The sequence below is a fragment of the Pinus tabuliformis genome, chromosome 9, assembly GCF_031772625.1.
Source record: "Pinus tabuliformis cultivar Carrire ecotype Pingquan chromosome 9, CPIR1, whole genome shotgun sequence".
Taxonomy (NCBI): Eukaryota; Viridiplantae; Streptophyta; class Pinopsida; order Pinales; family Pinaceae; genus Pinus; species Pinus tabuliformis.
This window is the reverse complement of record NC_142307.1, coordinates 1,896,870,548-1,896,890,661: the sequence shown is the minus strand read 5'-3', so window position 1 is coordinate 1,896,890,661 and position 20,114 is coordinate 1,896,870,548. Positions and strand designations below refer to the sequence as shown.

The following is a 20,114-nucleotide window of genomic DNA, read 5'->3' as shown; positions in this document are numbered from 1 at the left end:
GTACTGGAGCAATGTGATCCATGAAGGCACATGGTGCTCCAAGTTAATACTTGTACTCAATCTGATAGAAATCACTAGTAGATCCACCACATAAACAACCCTAACACCACTCAAATAATTTTGCCACAACCACATATATAAAGTGGCAATTTTTCCCATAGAAAAATAACTGATTGTAAACCTCTCGATTCCATCATACATTCATCATATAGAGTTTTCTACCTTATCCCTCAAACAGGCCTCATCTATGCATTTTACTACAAAAAATCCTTCTAATAAAACCTCTCTTCAAGTGAGTTTGGTTGAGGGGAGGGGATGGAGAACCATAGTTGTAATGCTAGGGTGAAATTATTGCTAAGCCAAGGAAATCCCAAGATAATAATGATGTAAGGGAATTAAATGTACATGTATGAAGACATGTAATAAAAATAGTTGAATGAGCCGCGTACATGAAGGACAACCTACTAGACCAATGGTTGTAGCAATTAGTTTCCCATGCAATATGGTTGGTCGTTATTTGTTTATATGGATTCCAACATACCATAGAAGTACAATGGAAATTCCAGGTTGTACTAGACATAAACTTTGTTGATCAAGAGGTTTAAGCATATGTTGCAAAGGAGAAAATATTCATAAACATATTAACTAATGGATTATTAAGACAACTCATATGGTGTAGTGAATTCATTTCTCCATTAAGGGAGAGCATTATATTTAATGGGAGAAATGCATTTAATGTTCCAATATATTTTGCTAGAGAGTGTAGTTTTCCAATAAATATGAACTTTACCCTCATAATTGTCATTATTATCAAACATATACTAATCTATCTCGTTACTATAAATATGAGATTTTATTTTGTCATTAGACATATATTAGATTTAATAAATAAATGTTCAAGGGAAATTGATCATCCTATATTGTTATTGTTATTTTCTTATTAAAAGACCATCAACCAATTTTTAAAACCTTATACTTAGTTTCTTGATTTCTAAATAAACAAAGAGTGATATGAAAATAAGTATATAAAAGAAAAACACTATATTATATTGAGGATAACCATAATTGCTACTCAGTATCATGAATCTTAAAAAACTAAATCAAATCAAAACAATATATCTTATTAGCCCTTTCCTTCAGAAAGACTATAATGATCGCTTGATCGTTGACTACCAATTAGTTCATTCTTTGACCAGATTTTTTTCCTCTCTATGTAAATTTAACAAAATTTGTAATTTTTGAAATTTAATTAATCTCAATTTTACTAAATTTTTTGGACAGAAAAACATTACACCTCTTATTACAAACTTCACGTGCACTGATGTAGCAAGGTTGAGGCAATGTTATTTTATCCAAAATTTGGTTGTGGAAATGAAAAAAGGTTTCCTAATATCCAAAGTTTCTCGTATCCAACGTTTTCCAAATTTACTGCCACATGGCTATATGCATGCATGCAATTCTGGTGCTATCTGCAGGCATGTAGCTCTACTATTATAAATGACGCCTTTGTCGGTGCATTTCATGTAGAAACCGCGAGGCTTGCCCAAAGAGAAGCGATCTAAGAAAAGCCATCAACGATTTGAGTATAGCCATCCAAGTGACTAGGACCGCTGGTTCACCATAAGTTCATAGGTAATCCATGAAATTGATTCTCTCGATGATTGTCCATACTGAGACCTTTTACAGACCACAACCTCTTTTGGAAAATAGGAAGTTTTAAAAAGGAAGCTTCATCTTTGTATGTTCCGTTGGTCTGAGGCCCATGGGGTAATCCTACCAACCATTAACCCTAAGATGATTTACCATTAAGGAAACATCCCTTCTTTACACTAGCACAACCATCCTAAGATTCTTTCTACTGATTCTTAACCTTTTTCTTGGGTGTGGAGCCTGATTATCTTCTATATTCAAAGGTATCGCCACATAGGACCCCAGTTCGAAATGGGGGCGACAACGCCGCCCATAAAATATTCGCTACAGGGGGGGTCTAGGAGGGGGCGGCTGCGACCTTTGGGAGCCCCCCCTTGGCGGGGGGTTTCGGGGGTAGCGCCCCCGAAGCTAAAAACAGCTGTAAAATTGCCTTGTAAAACTATAGTAATTTCTAGTCAATCTGGGCCATTCATTAGGCGGATGATCTAGCGGTAGAACTTATGTTTAGTTTACGGTTTTTTTCCCTAGAAGGCAACCATTCTCTTTGGGAGCTGCAAAAAAAATCCTTGGTATGAGGATAACTAGAGACAGGAAAAATCGTAAATTAACATTGTCTCAGAATGAGTACATACAAAAGATGTTGAAAAGATTTAACATGCACAATGCAAAACTAGTTAGTACACCTTTTGCTAGCCATTTCAAACTTAGCAAGGAAATGTGCCCAAAGACCCAAGAAGACATGGATTATATGTCTAAAGTTCCATATGCAACAGCAGTTGGAAGCTTAATGTATGCAATGGTCTGCACAAGGCCTGATATTGCACATGCAGTGGGAGTTGTAAGCAGGTACATGAACAATCCAGGAAAGGAACATTGGATGGCAGTGAAATGGATTCTCAGATATTTGAAAGGTACCACAAATCAAGCATTATGATTTGGTGGTTCAAACATCTCCCTACAAGGATATGTTGATGCAGATATGGCAGGTGATAGAGATAACAGGAGGAGCACTACAGGATATGTATTTACAGTTGGAGGAACAACTGTCAGTTGGGTTTCAAAAATCCAAAGTGTTGTTGCACTTTCAACAACAGAAGCAGAGTATGTTGCTGCTACAGAGGCTAGTAAAGAAATGATTTGGTTACAAAGGTTTATGGGTGAATTGGGTAAGGAGCATGATATGGGCACGTTATACAGTGATAGCCAAAGTTCCATTCATCTTGCAAAGAACTCAGCATTTCATTCCAGGACTAAACACATACAGCTCAAGTACCATTTCATATGATCAGTGTTGGAAGATGGAGAGTTGAAGCTGGAAAAGATACACACTAGCCAGAATCCTGCAGATATGCTAACAAAAGTTGTAACCAGGGAGAAACTGAGAATATGCTCAGTTTCAGTTGGTCTTCAAGGATGACGATGAAGATGAGAAACAGCCAGGTCCAAAGAGGAGTCATTGTCCAGCAAATGGAGTAGCGGTGGAGTTGCTACAATCAGTCTCCAAGTGGGAGATTGTTGGGTGTGGAGCCTGATTATCTTCTATATTCAAAGGTATCGCCACATAGGACCCCAGTTCGAAATGGCCGCCCGTAAAATATTCGCTGCAGGGGGGGTCCAGGGGGGGCAGCTGCGACCTTTGGGAGGCCCACCCTGGCGGGGGGTTTCGGGGGCAGCACCCCCGAAGCTAAAAACAGCTGTAAAATTGCCTTGTAAAACTATAGTAATTTCTAGTCAATCTGGGCCGTTCATTAGGCGGATGATCTGACGGTAGAACTTATATTTAGTTTAGGGTTTTTTGCCCTAGAAGGAAACCCCTCTCTTTGTATGAGGGTATTGTATTTGAGGCTGTATGATAGATGTGTATTCTGTGTGAGCAAGAAACAGAGAGGTGAGACTGTGAGAGAAAACAGAGGATATTACAGCGGATTTGTTGTAGGTTGTGTCTCTTCATTTTGCTGGATAATAGAAAGGAAGGACTGGCTGTTCGGGGTGGACGTAGCCCAAACTGGGTGAACCACGTATATTTGTGTCTCTCTTGTTTTGTGCGTTTTCTGTGTTTATATTTCTGCAATATTTTATGTGTTCCATTGCTCCGTAATATATAATTTTCTAACAAATGGTATCAGAGCCGAAGGTCTATTTGGCTGATAAACTCGCAGGAAAGAAGGGTTCCTAGTTCGAGTGGGAGCAATGGCGGAAGATGGTAAGTTTAGGGTCGAGAAATTTAACAGCCAAAACTTCTCGCTGTGGAAGATGCAGATGGAAGATTATCTATATCAGAAAGATCTATACCTACCATTGAGCGGAAAAACAAAGATGCCGACGGGTATGAAAGACGAAGAATGGAACCTTCTCGATAGAAAGGTAGTCGGAACAATACGGTTGTGCCTTGTTGCGTCAGTCGCCTTCAACATTTCGAAGGAAACAACGAAAGAGGGTTTGATGCAGACATTGTCGAAACTATATGAAAAACCCTCGGCCTCAAACAAGGTATTTCTTATGAAACGGTTATTTAATATGAATATGTCAGAAGGTGGATCTGTTGCAAACCATTTAAATGATTTTAATACAGTTACAAGTCAGTTAAGTTCTGTAGGGGTAAACTTTGATGATGAAGTTAGAGCTCTGTTATTCTTGTGCTCATTACCAGAAAGTTGGAATGGTTTGGTAATGGCCATTAGTAACTCCGTTTCTGGATCTAGTACTTTAAAGTTTGATGATGTTTTCGGTGCTATCCTTAGCGAGGAAATGCGACAGAAAAGCTCCGGTGAGACATCGGGAAATGCTTTGAGTGCAGAGTCTAGAGGAAGAAAAATGGAAAGAGGAAAGAGCTCAGGATATCGCAGTAAATCAAGGAAAGGCAGATCCAAGTCCAGATCGGGGATAGTGTTCTGGAAATGTGGAAAGAAAGGACACCTAAAGAAAGACTGTAGATCTCGGAAGGGAAAAGAAGGAGATGCACAGCAAGAAAACAATCATGAAGCAAATGTGACAGGTGAGGTGTTACAAGATGCTGTGATTCTTTCTTTCGAAAATATTACTGATTCCTGGGTGGTAGATTCAGGGGCTTCATTCCATGCCACACCTGATAAGAAATACTTTCATGACTATGTTCAAGGAGATTTTGGACAAGTTCGTCTGGGTGATGATAAACCCTGTAAAATCGTTGGAATGGGTAAGGTTATTGTAAAACAACAGAATGGAAACCAATGGCTATTAAAGGAGGTAAGGCATGTTCCAGATCTAAAGAAAAATCTGATTTCAATAGGGCAGTTAGGCGGTGAAGTTTGTGTGACAACTTTCACAGATAGAGCTTGGAAGGTCACCAAAGGAGCCCTGGTAATAGCAAAAGGCGAAAAGGTTGGTACATTGTATTTATGCAATGGTATTTCTAACTCTGTTAATGCTTTAACTTCCAAAGGAGCAGATGCAGCATTATGGCATCATAGGCTCGGACACATGAGTGAAAAGGGGATGAAGATTCTTCACTCAAGGAATTTGTTGCCAGGTTTGAAGAATGTTGATTTGGACTTCTGTGAGAATTGCATTTATGGAAAACAGAAGAGAGTCAGATTTCTCAGAGTTGGGAAAGAAAAGAAGAATGAAAAATTGGAGCTTGTGCATACAGATGTATGGGGACCTGCTCAGGTATCATCTCTCGGTGGCTCTCGTTATTATGTTAATTTTATTGATGATGCAACTAGAAAAACTTGGATTTATTGTATTAAGAATAAATCTGATGTATTTGATACTTTCAAGAAATGGAAAGCTTTGGTTGAGATTGAGACAGGAAAGAAATTGAAGTGTCTTAGATCAGACAATGGAGGTGAATATTGCAGCAAAGAATTTGATAGGTACTGTTCAAAGCATGGAATTCGTAGAGAAAAGACAGTTCCAAGAACACCACAAGAAAATGGTGTGTCAGAAAGGATGAACAGAACAATCATGGAGCGTGCAAGGTGCATGAGATTGCATGCAGGATTACCTTTACAGTTTTGGGCAGATGCTGTAGATACTGCTGTTTATCTAATAAACAGAGGGCCTTCAAGTTCCTTGGACGGTGGTGTTCCAGAGGAAGCATGGACAGGTAAAAAGGTAAACTACTCTATTTTAAAGTTGTTTGGTTGTGAGGCCTTTGTCCATATTGATAAAGAAAATAGAACAAAGCTTGAGGCAAAGTCAAAGAAATGTACCTTTATTGGATATGGTGTTAATGATTTTGGTTATTGCTTATATGATTACGAAAATCACAAAATCATTAGGAGCAGAGATGTAATATTCAATGAAAACGTCTTGTATAAGAATCAGTTGCAGGAAAAGAAATAGGAAAAGGAAAACAAGGAATACGCAGTTCTTGATGAAATCACTGAAAAAGTAAAGGTGCCTGAAAATAATAATAATCAACAACCACAACAACAGCAACCACCACAACAACAACAGGGACCCCAAACACCTGAAAGTGGTGTTAGAAGATCTACCAGGATAAGTAGACCCCCTGAACGATACCCTCCTTCATTATATTATTTATTGTTGACTGATTCCGGTGAACCCGAATGTTATGAAGAAGCAATGCAGGTTGAAAGCAGGAAGAAGTGGGAGGTAGCCATGGAAGAAGAGATGGACTCCTTAATGCATAACCAAACTTGGGATTTAGTCAGGTTGCCTGTAGGAAAATCTACATTGAAGAATAAATGGGTTTACAGGCTGAAGGAAGAAGATGGAGGAAAACATAGGTATAAATCTAGACTTGTGGTGAAGGGGTTTGCACAGAAGAAAGGTATTGATTTTGATGAAATATTTTCTCCTGTTGTTAAAATGACTTCAATCAGAACTATTTTAAGTCTTGTAGTAGCTGAAGATTTGCATCTTCAGCAGTTAGATGTAAAGACAACCTTTCTCCATGGGGATTTGGAGGAAGAGATATATATGCAACAGACACAAGGATATGAGGTGAAAGGGAAGTGTCAGGCCAGGTTAGCTCAGAAATTAATGAGCGCAAAACAACTGAGTGTGTATTATTCATTCAACTATTATTATTTATACAAATACAAAAACGGATCAGTTCATCTTCTAGATGACTGTCCGGCTTCACCTCATCCGTTTCGGATTAGGTGTCAACATTCCCCCCCTTAATCTGAAGGGATGTTGGTGAGTCCAAGCATCGTTCTGAATCTTTCAAGCTTTTCTCTTCCAAGCGCTTTGGTGAAGATGTCTGCAATTTGCTCGTTTGTGGAACAATGACGGAGATGGATTGTTTTGGCCTCAACATGATGTCGGATCAGATGATATTTAGTATTGATGTGCTTAGTACGATCATGGAACTTTGGATTCTTGGCCAACTTTATTGCAGATGTGTTATCAATCATGAGTGGAGTAGATTGTATTTGTTTTACTTGCAAATCTTCAAGAATTTTCCTGAGCCACACAATTTCTTTCGTTGCTTCAGCTGCTGCCACATATTCTGCTTCTGTTGTGGAATCTGCTGGTACTGATTGTTTGCGTGATCTCCAGGAGACAGCTCCTGATCCAAGACTCATAGCATATCCTGAAGTAGATACCCCAGTTTCTTTGTCTCCATCGAAGTCTGAATCAGAGTATCCAATCAAGTTGAAGTCGTCCACCTGTGTATACTTGATTCCAAGGTCTTGAGTTCCCTTCAAGTACCTTAGAACTCTTTTTGCAGCAGACCAATGTCCTTCACAAGGCTTTTGCATAAACCTTGAGAGGATTCCAACAGCAAATTAAATGTCTGGTCTGGTAGTAGTGAGGTAGATGAGACTTCCTACAAGCTGTCTATACTTTGTTGCATCCTCAAATTCTTTTCCTTCAATAGATGTGAGCTTCAAGTTTTGTTCCATTGGAGTAGAAAGGGGATTGCACTCTGTCATGCCAAATCTGTTTAACAAATCTCCAATGTATTTCTTTTGAGAAAGAAATATGGACTTTGGATGTTGGGTTACTTCAATGCCAAGATAGTAATGAACATAGCCCAAATCAGTCATTTCAAAAAAATTTCCTAATTCTTTCTTTATGGATGCAATATAACTTTCATTGTTCCCTGTCATTAAAAGATCATCTACATATACCACAAGATATACAACTCTTTTGCCAACTTTCTTGACAAATAAAGTTGCATCATCAAGATCAAAATGTTTGAAGTTGAGTTTCAGAAGATGCTCAGTTAGTTTTTCATACCAGGCTCGTGGTGCTTGTTTGAGGCCATACAAGGACTTCACAAGTTTGCATACTTTGTGTTCATGTCCTTTCACAGCAAATCCTTCAGGCTGGGACATAAAAACATTCTCTTTTAGATCTCCATTCAAGAATGCAGTTTTTACATCCATTTGATGGACTTTCCAACCGTTCTGAGCAGCTAGTGCAAAGAGTGTCCGGATGGTGGCCCATTTTGCTGTGGGAGCAAAAGTTTCCTCATAATCGACCCCTTCCTTCTGTGCAAAACCTTTTGCCACAAGCCTAGCTTTGTGCTTGTCAAGTGAGCCATCAGCTTTGTACTTGTTCTTGTAGACCCACTTGCAGCCAATTGGTTTGGTTCCAAATGGAGGATCAACCAGCTTCCAAGTGCCATTCTTTATGAGGGCATCATACTCCTTCTGCATCGCTTCTTTCCATTCATCATGAGAAGCAGCTTCTTTGAAGGAAGTTGGTTCAAAATCTGTAGACAAGTTCAATTCACAATCATAAGTAACATCCATATCAACAGGTGAATTAGAGTTATCTACATCACCTCCATCTTGTCGGTTTGAATTTCTGGTCCCTGTTTTTCCAATTTCATCAGGATGAACACTTTCAAGTGTCTTTGTCAGCCACTTTGGAGGACCTTTCTGAGATGGTCCAGGCTGTTCTGTTGATGGAGTTGGGTCTGAATCAAGATTGAGTCTCCCAATTCTATCAATTACATCACTTAAAGCATCATTCGTTGTTGGAGTGTCATGCAGGGGAGATTGTTCTTCGGAAGAAGATTCCACATGTTGATCTAGTATAGGAATCCCCCCTTCAAGATGTGGAATCTGATTATCAAACTCTTGGAATGATTTTGGTTTTGTGAATCTATCCAAGCGATCAAGTTGTCGCTCAACAACACTGTCAGATTTGGATGATTCAAGAAAAATGACATCTCTAGATAAAACAAACTTTTTATTTACTTCATCATAAAGGCGGTATGCTTTAGATGTGTTTGAATACCCCAGGAAGATACACTTACGACTTCTAGCACCAAGTTTGTTTCTATGTACCTTTGGTATTAAAGCATAACAGGTGGAACCAAATATCCTGAGATGTTTTACCGAAGGAACATGTCCATACCACAATTCATAAGGAGTCTTGTTTCTTATAGCACTAGATGGACATCTATTCTTTATATATGCAGCACATAGAACAGCATCAGCCCAAAACATTGTCTTTACATTTTTGAAGAAAAGCATGGATCGTACCATATTCAAAATTGTTCTGTTCATTCTTTCAGCTACACCATTCTGTTGAGGATTATAAGGCACAGTTGTTTGATGTTTAATCCCATGTTGGCGAAGATAGTGTTCAAATTCATTTGATGTATATTCTTTTCCATTATCAGTGCGAATAGACCCAATATGAGATTGTGCATCATTTTCAATCCACTTATGAAAATTCTTGAATGTTTGAAAAGCATCAGATTTGTTCTTCAATAAATAAACCCAACACATTCTGGTGTAATCATCAATAAATGTCATTATATACTTATTTCCATTTGCAGAAGGAACAGGCATTGGACCACATAAATCTGAATGAATAAGTTCAAGCTTCCTATGTGCTCTTGAATGTGAATCATGAAAAGACTATTTGCTATGCTTTCCTAGAATGCAAGCATCACATTGTTTATGTTTTCTAGGAATTGTAGGCAAACCAGCAACACCATTTTTCTTCAACAAGCGGAGACTATCATAGTTTAAATGTCCAAATCTAGCATGCCATAATAAACTTGATGGAAGTGTACCTTCATCATGATGAGAAATATATGAAAAATGCTGTGCATGAGCAAAGGTTCCTTGCAGTTTAAGAAGTCTTTCTTCTTCTATACCCCTCATGACAAGTGAATGGTCAGATGCCTTTCTTACCTCAAGCTTTCCATCAAACATATGAATGGAGTGACCTTGCTGGCGGATGTGGACCAGGGACAGCAAGTTTCTCTTGAGCTGTGGGAGATATAGAACATGATCCAGAAGAAAGTCTGGAAGACCAGGCAGTTTAAGCCTGACTGTGCCAAGCCTTGATGGCTTGATTTTTGACTGATCTGCAAAGTATACTGCTCCATCAACATTATCAGTGAAATATTCAAAAAAATCTTTCCTATGAGTCATATGACAGGTTGCTCCTGAATCAAGCAACCAGTCATTTTTCGAAGAAGTAAGTGAAGCATTAAACAGATCTTCATTTACTCCAATGTTACATTGTGCCTCAATATAGTGAGCGGATTCAGGTGCTTTACCTTTGTCTGAGTCATCAATTTTACCTTTCTGCTGATTTCTTCTCTGCTCAATCCTTTCCCATGGTAGCTTGCATGTAGAAGCATCATGAGATCCTTTTTGTTTGCAGCGAATGCAATGTAAGTCTGCCTTTTCTTCTTGAGGGTGTCTGCCCCCCCTGCCTCTGAAGTATCTTCTTCTTTCTCTTGAAGGCATACTGTAACAAAAAACTTCTGCTGATAGAAAAAAAATACTTATGCCACAGCAAGACTTCTGCTGGAGAAAAAAAATCTTATGTCATAGCCTTATGCATTCTGTAAAAAAAATCTCTGCCAAAAACACTTCTGTTGAGAGAGAAAAAAAAATCCTTATATGATTGCCTTATGCAATTTTATTTTTCTTCTAACATTCCAACAGTATATATATATCACTGCTCACATATATATATCATTGTTCAACAAAACAAGGGCGCTCAATACACTGTTCACTGCTCACATATATCAATCAAAGGGCGCTTAAATAGTGTTCACTGCTCAAAGACTGCTCACATATATCACTATATTACTGTTTTAAAAAGAATGAGGGCGCTCACTGCTTTTCCATATATCAATATATATCACAGTTCAACAAAAAATGAGGGCGCTCAGCATATACCATTGTTTTGGAAAAAAGGGCGCACATATATATCACAGTTTTGACAAAAAAAGCAGTCACCAATATATATTCACAACACAGTGAACATATACCACCAATACCACCAATTTATGGGGTTGTAATGGAAGTGTATTACTGTTGTTGTTGCGACCCGTGATAGGTTTTGTTGATGGCGTGTTATTGCTGCAAGATAGATATTGGTATCAACGTGACCATTCTTAAAAGTCCCTCGAGCTGGCTATTGTATCCACAAGTTTTTCAAATAAAAAAACATCCAATAACACATATATATTCTATTCGAACCAGCAAAGGTATCTCTAATAGCAGGGGACAAGTTCTGCCAGAAAAAACCTTAAGACCGTGCTCAAAAAAACGCAGTCTCAATATATATCACTGCTTTGATATTAAACGCAGGTCTCAATAGCACACCATTAACGCAGTCTCAAGTCCCACACACCATCACTTCTTTCACCAAATCTATAATACCATAACATTAAACGCAGGTCTTCAATACGTTGTCAGGTCTCAATACATTAAAAGCAGGCTTCAATGCAGTCAACGATTTAAAAAACGCAGTCTTTCTTAAAAGACGCAGTCACCAGCACCATATACCACAGCGTTTAATAAAAAGACGCAGTCAAGGCATTACAAACGCAGTTTTTCTTATACAAAAAACGCAGTCTTCATTAAAAATACAGTTACAGCCTCAATACAAGATCACAACCTCAATGTCAGGTCAATACAACAACGCAGCTCTCAATACATTAACCCAGCTTCAATACATTAACGCAGCTTCAATAACGATACTATTTAGAACAGTCTTTTTTTAAAAAACGCAGTCCATATGAACAATAGCCCAAACGTTAAACAACACAGTCCACAGCTCATACCTCCAAAAACGATACCTCAATTCAACGTACTGGCAGCAACGTACTTAATGGCAGAGGGCGCAGAGAGCATATGCAGGGCGCAGAGAGCATATGCAGCGCTGGTGCGCCAGGGAGCAGAGGCAGCAGAGGAGTTACGCTGGCTCTGATACCATGTCAGGCCAGGTTAGCTCAGAAATTAATGAGCGCAAAACAACTGAGTGTGTATTATTCATTCAACTATTATTATTTATACAAATACAAAAACGGATCAGTTCATCTTCTAGATGACTGTCCGGCTTCACCTCATCCGTTTCGGATTAGGTGTCAACAGGAAGGAGAAACTAGTGTGCAGGTTGAAGAAGAGCTTGTATGGCTTAAAACAGGCTCCAAGGCAGTGGTATCTAAAATTTGACAAGTTTATGTCTGAACAAGGTTATACTAGATGTCACTCTGATCATTGTGTTTATTTGAAAAAACAAAATGATGGCAGCTATATTATATTGTTATTGTATGTAGATGACATGCTTGTTGCAGGATCTAACATGCAGGAAATAAATGTGCTCAAAAGAAAATTGGCAAATTCATTTGCAATGAAGGATTTGGGAGCTGCAAAACAAATCCTTGGTATGAGAATAACTAGAGACAGGAAAAATCGTAAATTAACATTGTCTCAGAATGAGTACATTCAAAAGGTGTTGAAAAGATTTAACATGCACAATGCAAAACCAGTTAGTACACCTTTTGCTAGCCATTTCAAACTTAGCAAGGAAATGTGCCCAAAGACCCAAGAAGACATGGATTATATGTCTAAAGTTCCATATGCATCAGTAGTTGGAAGCTTAATGTATGCAATGGTCTGCACAAGGCCTGATATTGCACATGCAGTGGGAGTTGTAAGAAGGTACATGAACAATCCAGGAAATGAACATTGGATGACAGTGAAATGGATTCTCAGATATTTGAAAGGTACCGCAAATCAAGCATTATGCTTTGGTGGTTCAAACATCTCCCTACAAGGATATGTTGATGCAGATATGGCAAGTGACAGAGATAACAGGAGGAGCACTACAGGATATGTACTTACTGTTGGAGGAACAGTTGTCAGTTGGGTTTCAAAAATCCAAAGTGTTGTTGCACTTTCAACAACAGAAGCAGAGTATGTTGCTGATACAGAGGCTAGTAAAGAAATGATTTGGTTACAAAGATTTATGGGTGAATTGGGTAAGGAGCATGATATGGGCACGTTATACAGTGATAGCCAAAGTGCCATTCATCTTGCAAAGAACTCAGCATTTCATTCCAGGACTAAACACATACAGCTCAAGTACCATTTCATACGATCAGTGTTGGAAGATGGAGAGTTGAAGCTGGAAAAGATACACACTAGCCAGAATCCTGCAGATATGCTAACAAAAGTTGTAACCAGGGAGAAACTGAGAATATGCTCAGTTTCAGTTGGTCTTCAAGGATGACGATGAAGATGAGAAACAGCCAGGTCCAAAGAGGAGTCATTGTCCAACAAATGGAGCAGTGGTGGAGTTGCTACAATCAGTCTCCAAGTGGGAGATTGTTCGGTGTGGAGCCTGATTATCTTCTATATTCAAAGGTATCGCCACATAGGACCCCACTTCGAAATGGGGGCAGCAACGTTGCCCGTAAAATATTCGCTGCAGGGGGGGTCCATGGGGGGCGGTTGCGACCTTTGGGAGGCCCCCCCCTGGCGGGGGTTTCGAGGGCAGCGCCCCCGAAGCTAAAAACAACTGTAAAATTGCCTTGTAAAACTATAGTAATTTCTAGTCAATCTGGGCCGTTCATTAGGCGGATGATCTGACGGTAGAACTTATGTTTAGTTTAGGGTTTTTTGCCCTAGAAGGAAACCCCTCTCTTTGTATGAGGGTATTGTATTTGAGGCTGTGTGATAGATGTGTATTCTGTGTGAGCGAGAAACAGAGAGGTGAGACTGTGAGAGAAAACAGAGGATATTACAGCGGATTTGCTGTAGGTTGTGTCTCTTCATTTTGCTGGATAATAGAAAGGAAGGATTGGCTATTCGGGGTGGACATAGCCCAAACTGGGTGAACCACGTATATCTGTGTCTCTCTTGTTTTGTGCGTTTTCAGTGTATATATTTTCGCAATATTTTATGTGTTCCATTGCTCCGTAATATATAATTTTCTAACACATTTTCCCTAGTTTCATTTTTCTCATAACCTCGAGGCCACATTTTTCTCATGCCCTCTAGGAACCTGATTCTTTCTAGCCAAATAACCTAGAAATGGCACTTGATTATTTTGTAGTAGAATAACCCAACAACAAATTTACATTCTTTTTTAACCAACAAAAGGATTTTCTGATTCTTAACCTTCTTCCTTGGTTGCATTTTTCTCATGCCTTGTGTGTGCTTAACCCTCTCCCCTGGTTGCATTTTTCTCATGCCTTCGAGGCTGCATTTTTCTCATGCCCTCTAGGCACATTCAGAGGCACTTGATTCATTTTTAGTAGATGAACAACAAAACTTTATATTTTTTTAGCAGAACAACCCAACAATGACTTTACAGATGCAAAAGGCTAATGAGGTTTTTATGGAGGAGGCTACCGTAAAACCACAAAAGGATCAGTGTTATGTATAGTACAGACCCATATTATAGTAATTATCTTAATGTTTCACTATATATTATTGTTATATTGTTGCTGTAAGGAAGTTTCTTGGGCTACATATATTTATCAGTTTACTTTTAATTACAAAAATATGTAACATGTGCAAAAATGCCTAACTTGTCATTCTTGCGTAAGATGTATTAATTTGATGAGCTCAAATAATTCATCTACCTATTATATATTGTTTTCTTCATGTATCTATGCAATCCAATACTGAATATGAAAGATGCCAAATTTCTCTCTATGTGGGTCAGTTTAAGCTAGTTATAGGTAAGAGGGTTTATAGAGCTAAAAACTAATCCTTTTTTATTTTAAATTCTCCACTAAATAGTAATATCGCAAGGTGTGAAAGGTAAGAAATAGTATCTTAGCGACTAGTATCCAAGGTTGATTCTGCGGCTGACCCCATTTACCCTGAGATGCCAGTGTGGAAGTGATTTAGGTTTACTTTGACTCAATACTTAACAAAATTCTCTTTATGTAGTCCAAGGGATTGTTTATTTAGATGGCCATAATGTATGTATATAAAAGTATAAGGCTAATTGAATCAGCTAAGGTTCGTTACTCCATTCGTGGCTTCACTCACTGGTCGCATAAACTGCCATGGTTTACCTCAACTAGGAAAAGAATAAGAACCTAGATCCATATAGGTTTTTTGAACCACAACCATTTTCTCTTTTTTCATCTATTTATTAAGAACTCGCTTCCAAAATTAATTGAGTAACACCACCTATCTCGATTGGAAATATTTTTTAGAGATATTATTGTTGAAATCTTTTCCAAGGAAAATAAGTAATATCAAAGCTTTCAGATCTTACTCAAAATTCTCTTAAAGAGGAAAATTTTGAAAAGTTTCCTCTACTCCACCGGTTCCCCCATTAATGGTTTCCTCTCGTTAGAGGCTTGCAACAGAGTCATTATTCCTGATTATTCTACTGTTGTAAGTGCCCACCCTCGAAGGAGGTAGGAACTGGGAGGAGGATGAAATTTTGGACTTATTACTACTGGTTCCTGAAGATAGATTATAGTGATGCAGAAAATTTTCCACAAAGCTCATGAAATTCACAACACTCTGTCTCATCTTTCCACAGACATACAATCGACAATGAATGAAATAAGCTATCATCCTTAGAAGTTAAATTTTTATTTTTTAGATTGTTCTTAATTTTTAAACTACAAATAGTTTAATGTGGGAGTCCATAGGGAGCACCTGGGTAGCATGAAAGATCCGCGTGCCTATCTCATATTATTCATATTTAATTTAATTTATTATGAATATTTTTTAGTTTTTTATTTTTATCTTTTTAATCTTACATTTAATTATTATAATGAAAAATGTGGCCCTCATTTGCATGGATTGCACGTGGATGTTGCAGTGTGTTTAGATAGTTCCGAGGGAGGTTTCCAAAAAATAAAGCTTGTGTGAAGCATTGTCTTTCTGCTCATGTTGGTTATTCGACACAACCTAGTAGGTGAAGAAATTTTAGTTTTTTCAAAAATCCATTGCCCTTTGGTTCCAATCATTCTACCATATTTCTAATGGTCCAACGCATATTATTCTTCAAGGAACACAAGAGAAGCATTCAATTCTCCTTGTCCTTCCTGCATCCTTTTGAATGGTTATCCATTCAGATGCCTGAAAAGCCATGGTAACATTTGTGTTTCTCTACCCATTCTCATTTTTAGGAACATATATTAACTCTTAGAACAATATTAATTTCATAACTAATTTTCATTGGTGCTTAGATAATCAGAGGATGTAATATTGATTCCTACATGGTGTTCCACTTCTGGATTTCAATAGATATATGAAAATATGTGACACCAATGGGCAATAATCAGGCCAGAAAACACTTGTTAACTGTAAATAATAACACATAATGCCTACTTTTGTTGGTGTTCACGAGGCCTCTATATGCATGGATGCAATTTCCATAATTATGCTTTTCATCCACTAAACAAGACCTTCCAAACTCTTATAATTCTCTTTGCTAGGCTTATATCCCTTTAATTCTGATAAACTTAATGTATGATGATTTAAATGTTTGAATTTTTTCTTCTAAATCCATATAAGGTAAATTGCAGGATAACTTTATTTATGTCTTAATTTGTGTGAGGGTTCATGTAGGCGACAGGGTTTAGAAGTTGGGAAATTACCGTGGATAAGGCAATATACTATTCTATGCATCTGGATTAATAAATACCTTTGGAAATCCTATTTTTCTTTTTGGCTATACACCATTAAATACATAGGTGTTCTTGATAATAGTAGGACCAAGTAGCATGATTATTGAGAGTTGGCCAATAGAGTTTTTGAAGCTTAAGGTAGGGACTCTGCATTCACAGTGTTGATTGGTTAAATTATTTATTTATTCCAAAACATAGTGAATAGAATATCATTTATATATTATAAGGATTGCAACAATTCTTTTTAATTTTTTTCTATTCAACTTGAGTGCAAGTTGTTTTATTAAACATGTATTACCATCCCCAAGGTAGTTAATAGCATCAAATATGACTTGTCTGAGGTAAAGTAATAGAGTAACAATAAGAATGTTAAATATACATTACAACGTGGGATACATGCAAAGGAATGACAATTTTACAATATATTAATGACCAATATTGCATATTTTGGAGTTACTACTAACACCATTTAGATCTAAAGGAAATCTCCTCTTTGTTGCCCTATGCCTCTAACAACACACTTCAAAAGATTCAATTAAATCTAGATGTCTTGCTTGATCTGTTTGAAACCAATTGTATTAATGTCCAACATCAGTAACAATAGAGGTATTTATAGTATTAACACCAATTAGACCCAAAGATAGTCTTGTTTTCATTGCTTTGAATCTGCAACACCAGAATTTAAAAGCTTCACTTAAATTTGGGTATTTTTCTTGTCTGTTTTAAAGTTTCACTTAAATCTAGGTATTTTTCTTGCTCTTTTTAAAGCCACTTGGCCAAAATTTCAGCTCAACCACTAGAAGGAAATGCCAAAACTAGTGAAATCAGTGAAAATTTTATGCTTTGGTAGAGATCATTATCCATTTGGGAAGGCATATTTTCATGAAAAATTTGTAGGTCAATTGTGGTTTTGTCTCCTTTATAAATGCTAGCCAAAGTTTCACCATATGTGTTCGCCTTGGAGCAAAAAGGATTGCATTTTCATACCCAACTGCCTACATTGTCATAACCAATTGCTTCCAAAACCTTTCCTATAATTTCAATCAATTTCAGTTTTGTTTCCAATAGACATGACTTAAATAGTAAATATTTAATTATGCAAAGAATTTTGTCTAAAGATTTTGCCCACTTGCTGACAAATTCAGTTTAAAGATCCATCTTATGAAAAATGTGAGACAACCATAAGAAGTCAACCAAAAATATTACCACTATTGATTTCATATGAAATCAAATTAACTTATTTCTAGCAAAAACCTCTCTCTTACACATACACATGGTCATATTCTCACTTGTATAGAAGAAAAGAAAGTATTAAGTTTCTTTACCTTGATTCTTAGCCAAACTAAGCAATTATGTGGACCAATAAGGTTAACAATAACACTACACTTAGGTGTGAGTAGATACAATTGGACATGTTCAAATCCCATTTCAATATTTTTTTTAAAGTTCCATAGCTCTCTCGTAATCTCCTACTTCAAGAGACTCATAGTGGGCACTTTGTTTTACAAGCTCCACTACAAAAATTGCTCTTTCAACCATCTTTCTCTGCCATTTGATATAGAATTCCTGCCATCCCAGCAATGTCACCAAAACAACAGGTACAAACAAAAAATTAGAATAAAAAAATACTATTAAGGATGCTAAATATATTGACAAGTACTACAAATCTGACTTCATATGCTCACAACTCCTTATTCTACTGCTAAATCTCCTAAAGTAGAAAATGCATTTAAAACACACAACTAGAAGAGTCCATTTTGCAAGCAATGAGAGTATGTAGATTCCGTTTTAGCAGACGAAGATCATGCATATGAAAAAATGGGGATAACTTCTATCTTAACCAAACCATTAGAAGTAAATATGTTATGCAGACAGATTCCTAGATTACCACAATCAAAACAATAAAAATTGAAAGTAGTCTAGTAAGAAATATACAGAGTTGGAATTCTGATGCTGAGCATGAAAAAAAAAAAACCAAGGGTATGCATTGTGAATATGAAGGTAAACCTTTCTCATGAAATAAACCAACATGAAAATATCTGAAAATTTACCTTAGAGACTCTCTTTTTGGTTGAGAAGCATTCTAATGTTTAATAGAAAATATCCTAAGGTGTTGTACAAGCCAATAAGAAATATGCAATGTCAATGTCGATACCCTAATGGGTTATCTCAACCACTCAACTAGTTGTTGGGTTTGAATCCAGGTTGCACTAGTCTATGCCAACAAATTTACTAGGGATGTTATCCTCAGATGTGGGAAAGCATCCTAATTTATTCTTCTTCATGTTCCTCCCATGGAGCCATCACTAAATATTGAACACATTTTGAAATTATTCTATTAGTACCAAGCTTGTGTACCAAGTTTGGTGGATACTTTCGCAATGCCGAGAGCTGTTTTACATTCTATAATGAGTCATTGTCCACATAATTGGAATATTAATATAAATGCATCACAAATGAATTTAGGTGAAGGATACCCAAATGACTGAAAATGAACACTCCAACATACTTTCAATTCCATGATATTTGCAAACAATTTGTAGCCTATCATTTTCCAAATTTCCAACTTCTAGTTTTTATCTTTAAACTTTAGAACCATGTAGGAAAGTCAATGTAATTTATTTTTATTGAATTTTACTACACTTAGCATCTATTCAGAATTTTATATGAATTGCTGATCAAAACATTTATCTAATTAAATTTTTGGTGGCTTCTGAGCAACTTTTTCTTTCTAGTATCTACTATTGATATCTCTCAGTTTTATGTCTGAAATGGCACGAATTCTCATCGCTTATTTTCCAAACTAAGACTAGGTCATAATAATTTTCATGCAAGGGGGGTCTTTATGTGCTCCATTCTCACCAGTCTCTATCTTACAACATCTTACACAAAATATGAACTCATCCATAAAAGGAGGGTCAAATACTAAGCAGTCCTCTTTAAATCCAAATGCAACAAAATTTGTTTCCTCAACACTTAGAGTTGCGTTTGGAAATGCAAACACAGATGTATTCAAGTTAGAAGTTGCAGAGAGTTGTGGTAAAGCTTTCTTAAATGGAACTCAGTAAGTGACCTCCAACACATCTGATGATGAAACTAAGAAATACTGGTGTTTGAGGCTTGCTAATGACAAAATTCTTTGCAAGAGTTTGAGGGTTTTTTTATCAAGAATTTTGATTGGTTATGATTATCCACGTGCTTCCAAGTGAGTGTAATAGAAAGTGAAGCCTTTGACAAGATGTGTCATAGTGTTGATGCTAGTTTTCCCAATGTCAAGTCTAAAGTTTCATTTTTTTAGCATGTAAAAGGAATATCTGGTAGTGGAATGACACCTCTATTTGCTTCTAGTGGATGGGAGTAACATATTATGGGCCACGATCAACAACCAGTGAAAAACAAAGATGGACATTTCAATGCCAATGAATGTAATGCTGAGTTTTTGAATGAATTGGTAGGAGAACGAGCTCTTTCAAACAATGGAGATATTAATCCCATGGAGCTTCTTCCTATACAATTCCCAGGTTTTGTAGATGAGAGTCTAGCAGACATATAGTATGCAAATGGAGGAGATTTAAGCTTGACAATTGACTTCTTACTTAATTTGAGGTACTTGAATACATTAGATTGTCAATTATAA

General features: G+C 37.1%; 1 pseudogene; it reads left to right on the top strand.

Annotated features, from left to right (window-relative positions):
• Window positions 1–19,305: 19,305 nt before the first annotated feature.
• On the top strand, window positions 19,306–20,114 carry LOC149156525 (polyadenylate-binding protein-interacting protein 7-like; annotated as a pseudogene).